Genomic DNA, 10,760 nt, shown 5'->3' with positions numbered 1-10,760 from the left:
AAAGTATCTTCTCTTCTTACCTTAGATAAAATCTTATGTTGCCACAGGATTTTTCTTAATTATTAAGGCATCCTTTTTATGAGCCTCACGTGTTGAAAGTAAATAACTTGTCTGTGACCTAATTTAGCTCTCGCTGTGGCCGAGGGTGATAGGAAAGTTCATTCAGCTAATCCCCTGCCTGTCGTAAGCGGGTGACCGAAAGAGGTGACACCTAAGGATTCTCGACTTAGGAGCGTGAGTTTAGCGAGTACGGTTCCCCAAACTAAATCTGGTATTACTTCTACTTAATTTTGACAGTTTAATTTTTCCCTATCCGACCTAATTTTGTGAACGCTTGTTGCCTTCAACTCCGAAGGTATTACGCATTAAATTTGCGAGGCCTTAGGTGTCTTTCCTTTTTATGCCCTCCGAGGCTATACTCTTTCGTATTTTGATACACTCACTCCATGAAGTGTTGGACCTCTGCCACTTTTTAACTCTGATTAGAGATAAGAGAGAATGGTCGCCCAGTCAAACATCTGTGTTCGTAATTGAAATCCCTAACTCCTCTACCGAAGTCGATAGCTGCAGTCGCTTAAGTGCGGCCAGTACCCAGTAATGGGGAGATAGTCGGTTCGATCCCCACTGTCGGCAGCCCTAAATATGGTTTTCCGTGGTTTCCCATTTTCACACCAGGCAAATGCCGGGACTGTACCTTAATTAAGGCCACGGCCGCTTCCTTCCACTTCCTAGCCCTTTCCTATCCCATCGTCGCCATAAGACCTATCTGTGTAATCTTCCTATGAACGAATATTTCTCGCAGAATTCCAAATGTATGACCTTCCCTACTTTTAAAAACGTTCGTAAATGATTTCTTATGTTACGGTAGAGACCTACCGAATAATGATAGAGTTTTCTCTAAATACAGTTCTCTACATGACATTAATCTTTCTTCATTTCTTTACTTCTCCCATAAATACACTGACTGACAGAGCAAATGCAACACCAAGAAGGAGTGGTTCGAAAGGGATGAAAGTTGGAGAAAAAACGGAGACGGCACGGACGAATAATTGAAGTTTATTTCAAACCGATATGCATGTTACACAATGCGCACGGCATCGACTCAGTAGGATGTAGGACCACCGCGAGCGGCGATGCACGCAGAAACACGTCGAGGTACAGAGTCAATAAGAGTGCGGATGGTGTCCTGAGGGATGGTTCTCCATTCTCTGTCAACCATTTGCCACAGTTGGTCGTCCGTACGAGGCTGGGGCAGAGTTTGCAAACGCGTCCAATGAGATCCCACACGTGTTCGATTGGTGAGAGATCCGGAGAGTTCGCTGGCCACGGAAGCATCTGTACACCTCGTAGAGCCTGTTGGGAGATGCGAGCAGTGTGTGGGCGGGCATTATCCTGCTGAAACAGAGCATTGGGCAGCCCCTGAAGGTACGGGAGTGCCACCGGCCGCAGCACATGCTGCACGTAGCGGTGGGCATTGAACGTGCCTTGAATACGCACTAGAGATGACGTGGAATCATACGCAATAGCGCCCCAAACCATGATGCCGCGTTGTCTAGCGGTAGGGCGCTCCACAGTTACTGCCGGATTTGACCTTTCTCCACGCCGACGCCGACGCCACACTCGTCTGCGGTGACTATCACTGACAGAACAGAAGCCTGACTCATCGGAGAACACGACGTTCCGCCATTCCCTCATCCAAGTCGCTCTAGCCCGGCACCATGCCAGGCGTGCACGTCTATGCTGTGGAGTCAATAGTAGTCTTCTGAGCGGACGCCGGGAGTGCAGGCCTCCTTCAATCAATCGACGGGAAATTGTTCTGGTCGATATTGGAACACCGAGCTCGATAGCTGCAGTCGCTTAAGTGCGGGCAGTATCCAGTATTCGGGAGATAGTAGGTTCGAACCCCACTGTCGGCAGCCCTGAAAATGGTTTTCTGTGGTTTCCCATTTTCACACCAGGCAAATGCTGGGGCTGTACCTTAATTAAGGCCACAGCCGCTTCCTTCCCACTCCTAGCCCTTTCCTGTCCCATCGTCGCCATAAGACCTATCTGTGTCGGTGCGACGTAAAGCAAGTAGTAAAAAAAAAAAGATATTGGAACAGCCAGGGTGTCTTGCACATGCTGAAGAATGGCGGTTGACGTGGCGTGCGGGGCTGCCACCGCTTGGCGGCGGATGCACCGATCCTCGCGTGCTGACGTCACTCGGGCTGCGCCTGGACCCCTCGCACGTGCCACATGTCCCTGCGCCAACCATCTTCGCCACAGGCGCTGCACCGTGGACACATCCCTATGGGTATCGGCTGCGATTTGACGAAGCGACCAACCTGCCCTTCTCAGCCCGATCACCATACCCCTCGTAAAGTCGTCTGTCTGCTGGAAATGCCTCCGTTGACGGCGGCCTGGCATTCTTAGCTATACACGTGTCCTGTGGCACACGAGAACACGTTCTACAATGACTGTCGGCTGAGAAATCACGGTACGAAGTGGGCCATTCGCCAACGCCGTGTCCCATTTATCGTTCGCTACGTGCGCAGCACAGCGGCGCATTTCACATCATGAGCATACCTCAGTGACGTCAGTCTACCCTGCAATTGGCATAAAGTTCTGACCACTCCTTCTTGGTGTTGCATTTGCTCTGTCAGTGTAAGTGAACCCTTTGTTTAGAGCAATAAAGGGATCATATGCGAAAATTATACTATAGACCCTGCGTATGTATCTATGTTATGCGAAATCTTCAAGAAATAACCTTAAAATTTTCATGAAAGACCCAATAACCCCAATTACTGTACGGACGTAATGTAGCTTCTAAACATATTCAACTTTTGGACAATATGGACTTTCTCAATTTTTCTATTCAACTGATAAATGATAGCTATGTAGTTCATTCAGTAACTTCGGTCCGGCTCCATGGCTAAATGGTTAGCGTGCTGGCCTTTGGCCTATGGGGTCCACGGGTTCGACTCCCGGCCGGGTAGGGGATTTTAACCTTGGTTAAATCGGATGATTCGGAGGCAGAGTGTGTGTACCGTCTTCATCATCACCGTCGTAATAGGTAGGTCCCCATCGTCATAGACGCGCGCGTCGCCTATACGGCATCAACTCGAAAGACCTGCAGCAGGCCTCTTTACCTGGAACGTGGAGTTCATCAACATTTTCAAAATCTCTCTACACAAATGCTACAAAAAAAAAACAAAAAAAAATCAGAACCATGATATGTACGACCAAGTCCACTGCTCTATGGTTCTTATATAAAACGTCACGTGGTCACTGTAATACATTGTCTGCCGCATTGTTTGGCTTTCGTGACAGAGTGCGCTGCCTCTCACATCAACAGATCCCCTCTTGATCTCCTGAGAGATCCCTGTTCCAGGCCTCAGTTCAGAATGCAGTCGTGTGAAGTCAGGCGATGGAGGAAGTTCAAGATTACGCAATGAAGTCTCATAGGAAGTAGATGAATATTGTTACTTGGGTACTGGAATAACTATCGATGGCAGAAATAAGTATGGCATACATTTCAGACAAGAGATACTTAAATGGTCTGTCTCTGTGGTGTAGTGGTCAGTGTGAATAGCTGCCACCCCCGGAGGCCCGGGTTCGATTCCTGGCTCTGCCACGAAATTTGAAAAGTGGTACGAGGGCTGGAACGGGGTCCACTCAGCCTCGGGAAGTCAACTGAGTAGATGTGTGTTCGATTCCCCCCTCAGCCATCCTGGAAGTGGTTTTCCGTGGTTTCCCACTTCTCCTGCAGGCAAATGCCGGGATGGTACCTAAGTTAAGCCCACGGCCGCTTCCTTCCCTCTTCTTTCTCTATCCCTTCCAATCTTCCCATTCCCCCACAAGGCCCCCGTTCAGCATAGCAGGTGAGGCCGCCTGGGCGAGGTACTCGTCATCCTCCCCTGTTGTATCCCCGACTCAGTGTCTGAAGCTCCAGGACTCTGTCCTTGAGGCGGTAGAGGTGGGATCCCTCGCTGAGTCCGAGGGAAAAACTGATCCTGGAGGGTAAACAGATAAAGAAGAAGATTCTTAAATGAATTTGCTTACTTCAAACATATGTATACATTTTGGAAATATACTTTTGGAAACCTTATGTGCAGTATAGCATTGCATAGACGTGGCAGCTAGCACAGGAAGGAAGAGGATAGAAACTTTCGACCGAGCTCCGTAACTGCAGTCGCTGCAGATAGGTCTTATGGCAACGTTGGGATAGGAAAGGCCTAGGAGTGGGAAGGAAGCAGCCATGGCCTTAATTAAGGTACAGCCCTAGCATTTGCCAGGTGTGAAAATGGGAAACCACGGAAAATCATCTTCAGGACTGCCGACAGAGGGGTTCGAATCCACTATCTCCCGGATGCAAGCTCACTGCTGCGCGCCTCTAACCACACGGCCAACTCGCCCGGTAGGATGTACGAGTAATAACGGTAGAGATAGACCAAAGTATGAATATGGAAAGCAGTATAGGGTGCCATCAAACCATTTTACGGGCTGAGGACACAATTATTATTATTATTATTATTATTATTATTATTATTATTATTATTATTATTATTATTATTATTATTATTGCGCGCATTCTTTATGTTCACTAAAATGGTGCTTGTCTCCAAGAACGGACTGTGTCCATCCATCGAAAGTGAAATCTACTCCACCGTTTTGTTTGAAGAAGTAATAGAAGGTGCTGATCTAACAGTCTGCCCAACTAATTAGCGGTGAAACTTGAAGTGACGTGTTCCGGTGACCTATGTTGTCACACATGAACCACGTTATGTCATGAGTGGGCCATGCTCAGCGATTGTATACTACGATTTATCATAAAGGCACGGGTCTTCAAACAAATTACCCCGGCCAGTTAACAGCTGCGTTTAGTAACGATCACTAAGGAGTTCCGTGTCAATATTGCTATCAGATGATGTCAGAACTTTCTCAATTAACACTTTTCTTTACGTTCCTTAGTTGAAAACTCGGTATTAATTCCAGCATCATGCTTATGTGTACTTAAAATTCTTATTGAACTGCAGTCTTGTACTTTCTGCCCTGAAGTATAATTCTATTTATGAACAGTGGGCGGATTTTGGCACATTCACATGTTTTGTTTGTTTCAAGATATAGTATAAAAACAAAGCAAAGTCATCTCCGTACAGGCCATGAAGGCCCTTGGAGGGGTGGCAGGTGAAGGCTTCCACTATCCGTAACCTCGGCACTTGATGGGGTTGAGTGGTTAGCTCTACGCCCGGCCGCCTTTGCCCCCAGGAATTAACCAGGTACTCATTTTTGGTGTAGGCTGAGTGAATCTCAGGGCCATGTGCACCTCCAGAGGTGGAAATCTTGTTTCTTAAATTTTACGATTTCCTGACCGGGATTCGAACCCTCGTCCTTCCGGGCGAACCGAGCACGCCTTTACCGCCTCGGCCAGGCAGCCCCTCAAGACATGGTATGCTCATAAGAAATAAAGGCGATTCATACTTTGAAACAGATTGAGTATATATATAAATGCATATAGTATAGGAATACGCGCATATTCTTGACAATTTGACAATTATACATATACATGCATAATTGTAGTTTTTATTAATATTTTGTATAAAACAACGTATGTCCGCCTCTGTGGTGTAGTGGTTAGCGTGATTAGCTGCCACCTCCGGAGGCCCGGGTTCGATTCCCGGCTCTGCCACGAAAAGTGGTACGAGGGCTGGAACGGGGTCCACTCAGCCTCGGGAGGTCAACTGAGTAGAAGTGGGTTCGATTCCCACCTCATCCATCCTGGAAGTGGTTTTCCGTGGTTTCCCACTTCTCCACCAGGCGAATGCCGGGATGGTACCTAACTTAAGGCCACGGCCGCTTCCTTCCCTCTTCCTTGCCTATCCCTTCCAATCTTCCCATCCCTCCACAAGGCCCCTGTTCAGCATAGCAGGTGAGGCCGCCTGGGCGAGGTACTGGTCATACTCCCCAGTTGTATCCCCGACCAAGAGTCTGAAGCTCCAGGACATTGCCCATGAGGCGGTAGAGGTGGGATCCCTCGCTAAGTCCGAGGGAAAAACCGAACCTGGAGGGTAAACAGATGATGATGATGATGATGATAAAACAACGTATACTATTTATATTCAAATCGGTACAACAATGCAAAGAAATGAATATGTAACAATTCCGTTCGCCGCCGGAAGCCTTTACATTGCAATGTTGTTAACACTCGACAGTATTAACAAGAGGTTGACAATGTGTTAGTTTTTTTCCTGTGGCGATTTGGTATTCGGTTCGGATGTTGGAATCAGAGGGAAATAATATTTTACGAGACCTAAAGTAGCAGAGACGGGAGATCCTTCCTCGATACTTGGGAGAGACCAACCTACCCGCCCCAAAACTATTCTTACTTATATAGAATAATTAAAACAGAAACAGCCTGAACCTAAATAATGCCATCATTTTCTTTATTCCGATGGTCTTGCCCCTAGCAGGACTTAACCAGTCCAGACAAATATGTTGTAGCTCTAACCTATCTTTACCGTTCAACTTTCGTGTTATTCAATATTAGTGGATAATATGCCGACGCAGTATTCGGGAGATAGTAGGTTCGAACCCCACTGTCGGCAGCACTGAAGATGGTTTTCCGTGGTTTCCCATTTTCACACCAGGCAAATGCTGGGGCTGTACCTTAATTAAGACCAAGGTCGCTTCCTTCCCACTCCTAGCTCTTCCCTGTCCCATCGTCGCCATAAGAGTTATCTGTGTCGGTGCGACGTAAAGCAAATAGCAAAAAAAATAATAATTATGCCGACGTTGGCAAGCCTGTTTAGTACAGTGCGAGCTCGCTGGAGTCGCCGCTATGTTGGATCTATAACCTGTATTTTCATTTCTTTGTAGTATGAAGATCAGTAATCACCAGGAGTCATGCTCAAATTGGAACATACCTCTGTAAAATCATCAACTAGTTCGAAACAGTGAAATATATCAAAATCAAAAGTATCCCTTACGTGAATCAGGATTTCAAGTTATTTCCTTACCAAATTTCAGCTCAATCTGTACATTAGTTTTCGAGCCTGTCCGGAACAAACAAACAAACAAGCAAACAAACAAACAAACAAACACCATCTCATTTCTATTAATAGTTTAGATTATCTTGAATGCAAATCTTACAAACACTTTTGCATCGACTGTGTAATGCGAATAATTATGTACCTTTTAAATACCACATTCTCTAAAATTCCACAATGAAAATTGGTTTCCGTAGAAGCTTCCTTTATCAATCCTACGATGAATTTCATCATAGTAAGCATTGTGAAATTAAAGTCTTTCGAGTTTCAGAAAAAGAAAAAGCTTAAGAATATATATAAACATTAATAAAAGTCATCAACTTATGATCTCTGGGCCACCTTCTCTGGCTTGCTTCACCAAGGAGTTACCGGTAACTAATTCTAAATGATTTTTCAGGTGAAAATTACAATATGGGATACAGTTGTATTCCAACAGCGACCACCCTGATATATAGAGAGCCGAAAACTACTGCACTAATGATTCATTCCACTCGTTAACATTAATAATAAGGACATTTCTTTAACAATATTTACAATTGCTAAGTATTTCAGCGGACGCGAGTGGGTCAGAAATATTTTCCACTGTGGCAAAGTGAAAATGTATTGTGGTTTTACAAGCAGGAAACATTGAGGCAAAACTATTCTGAGAAATGGATATTTGAAGTTTTAAATTATCTGCTCTTAGAACAATGAGAATATGTGTCTTTGAAATTATGAGCCTCTTTCTTGAATCCCATAATGCATATGAACGCAGTACTACAGGGTGATCTAATGAGCCCCATACTCTTCAATATAGCGGTCTCAGACCTAATACCCAATATAAAAGTCGAAGTCGACGAGGTACATGTATGCAGATGACATGGTACTCGTATATATATATAAAGAAAAACTACGGGCTGCTTTCAAAAAGCTGAACATTTGGGCAGAGGACAATAAATTCAGAATTAATCGACAGGAGAAGGTACAGATGATCTTCCGCAAGGGAGGCAAGACAACATAAACAGAGAAAATTTGCAATGAAAACGGAGGTGGAACTATGCCAATTGTAAACAACTTCAAATATTTGGGCATTACATTACAGACATCGGGAACCACTTACACCAGACATATCAAGGAGTGGCTGCGGCCATAATAGCATTGGGTGACATGTTGATCTTATGCAAAATTTTCGGTTGAAGTCGCTATGAAATTGTTCTATGCAAAAATATTCCCGATAATGACGTACGGACTAGAATTGATATGGGAATATCTCGCCAAAAGAAATATTCGAGACATTGAAAGTGTAAAAGCAATCCACATGAAATAGTTATTACGTTTGTCCAAATTCACTCCTTTAAGACTGTGTTACAAGCTGACCGTACCTGAAAAATATTCTCCTCTTACGACTTAGCATGAAAATGCCAATTAGAACACTCAGTAACCTCGTATGACTCCATGTATATGCAACAGAAATAAAGGGAGATGATTGACAAATATACTCCTTTGGCTATGGAAGTAGCAGCAATCAGCAAACAAGAGAGCGTGACAATAATGTTTCCTTTCCTCCTTTACCCCACTGGCCTTATACCAAAATCATTTTCAGAAACCCTAAAGGTACTGAAGCTTTCCACCTAACTCACAATATGGCACAAAAGAGCTGCAGTTTTGCAGACCTACAAAATCGTCAGCGAATTCCTAACTCCTCATCACGGAGCATACACAAGAGAAGCTAAAATCTATATAGTGAAGGAAATAGTGAAGAATACATATAGCAAATTTATTTAAATCTCGAAACACGAGCTGTATTACCACCTGTAAAATAATAATAATAATAATAATAATAATAATAATAATAATAATAATAAAAATCATGGGCTGAGTAGTTCAGGTGTAGAACGCTGGCCTTCCGAGCCCAACATGGCAGGGTCGATCCTGGCTCAGTCCAATGGTACTTGAAGGTGCTCAAATACGTCAGCCTCGAGCCAGTAGATTTACGGCACGTAAAAGAACTCCAAACAACAGGCAAAGAAACCCCATGGCACCAACAGCCGCGAAGGACCATGGCCTATCAAGCGACCGCTGCTCAACCCGAAGGTCAGCAGATTACGAGGTGTCGTGTGGACAGCATGACGAATCACCTCGGCCGTTATTCTTGGCTTTCTAAACCGGGGTCGCAAACTCACCATCAGATAGCTCCTCAGTTGTAATCACGTAGGCTAAGTGGGCCTCGAACCAGCCCTCAGATAGGGTAAAAATCCCTGACATGGCCAGGAATCGAACCCGGGGCCTACGGGTAAGAGGGAGGCACGCTACACCTACACCGCGGGGCCGGTCCCGAAAAAACTCCACCGGGACAAAATTTCGGCAACTCAGCTTCTCCGAAGATCATCAAAACGTAGTTAGTGGGACATAAAACCAATGACAATAATAATAATAATAGCAAACGATCTAGCCGTGCGGTTAGGGTCGCGTAGCTGTGAGCTTGCATTCTGGAGATAGTGGCTTCGTATCCTACCGTCGGCAGCGCTGAAAATAGTTTTACGTGCTGGGGCCGAACATCAATTAACAACCGCTACTTTTCCAATCCTAGCCCTTTCTCATCCATCCTCACGTCGCCGAAAACTTTCGACGTGTTAGTGCGACGTTAAACCATTAGCAAACAATAATAATAATAATAATAATAATAATAATAATAATAATAATAATAATAATAATAATACCAAACGATCTAGCCGTGCAGTTAGGGTCGCGTAGCTGTGAGCTTGCATTCTGGAGATAGTGGCTTCGTATCCTACCGTCGGCAGCGCTGAAAATAGTTTTACGTGCTGGGGCCGAACATCAATTAACAACCGCTACTTTTCCAATCCTAGCCCTTTCTCATCCATCCTCACGTCGCCGAAAACTTTCGACGTGTTAGTGCGACGTTAAACCATTAGCAAACAATAATAATAATAATAATAATAATAATAATAATAATAATAATAATAATACTGTTCTAGTTTTCCATTAAGTTACAGTAAAGAATCGACGTAATATAACACAATTCGCATGAGGAAACGGAATTTGCGTTTCCTTTCATAGGTAGGCCCTATAACGTCTTCGACTTCTCCTCCACCTGTGCAGATGAGTAATGAGCAGTGAGTGAAGGTTGCGTGGGACCACACCTCAATGAAGAACTGTCTGCATATGTAAATAACATGTTGGACATGTTTATTTAGGCTGAACAACGAAAGTTCGAGTTATGAATATTCAAACGGAATGCGTCTGGAGTCTCCTCACAAGTGTTACATTAGTATGACGTAATGGAGTGTACACTTCAACTTAAAGGCTCGACACGTCGAATTCTGGGTAAGGCGGGGTCGCATCTCTTTCTCTGTCCGGAGAAATCGTAAGACCTCCTCGAGACACAAGGACTCATAAACATGTCTTCAGAGTCTTACGTCACATTCCAAAGAAGAGACCGTTAATGTACTTTTAACTAAAATAAGGAGATGAAGAAGTTACCGCTCAAGGTTTTCAATCGTCGGATCACTTCCGAAGAAAAAACCAACAGACATAACAACAATGTAAATTGTGCATACAAACAGATATACAGTACATAGTGAAGAAATCGACTACGCATTACAGGTAGTGTAGCTGTAACGTAACATCCACGATTCGAGACCTCTCTTCTGTAGCCATGGTTACCCTTCGTTACCCTTTGTTACATCAGGTCCCTTAAGGCGTGCAATAGTGCGACCCTAAACCGTTAGCAAC

This window comes from Anabrus simplex, chromosome 1 (genome assembly GCF_040414725.1).
Source record: "Anabrus simplex isolate iqAnaSimp1 chromosome 1, ASM4041472v1, whole genome shotgun sequence".
In the NCBI taxonomy this organism is placed as follows: Eukaryota; Metazoa; Arthropoda; class Insecta; order Orthoptera; family Tettigoniidae; genus Anabrus; species Anabrus simplex.
Note: the sequence above shows the minus strand (reverse complement) of the source record.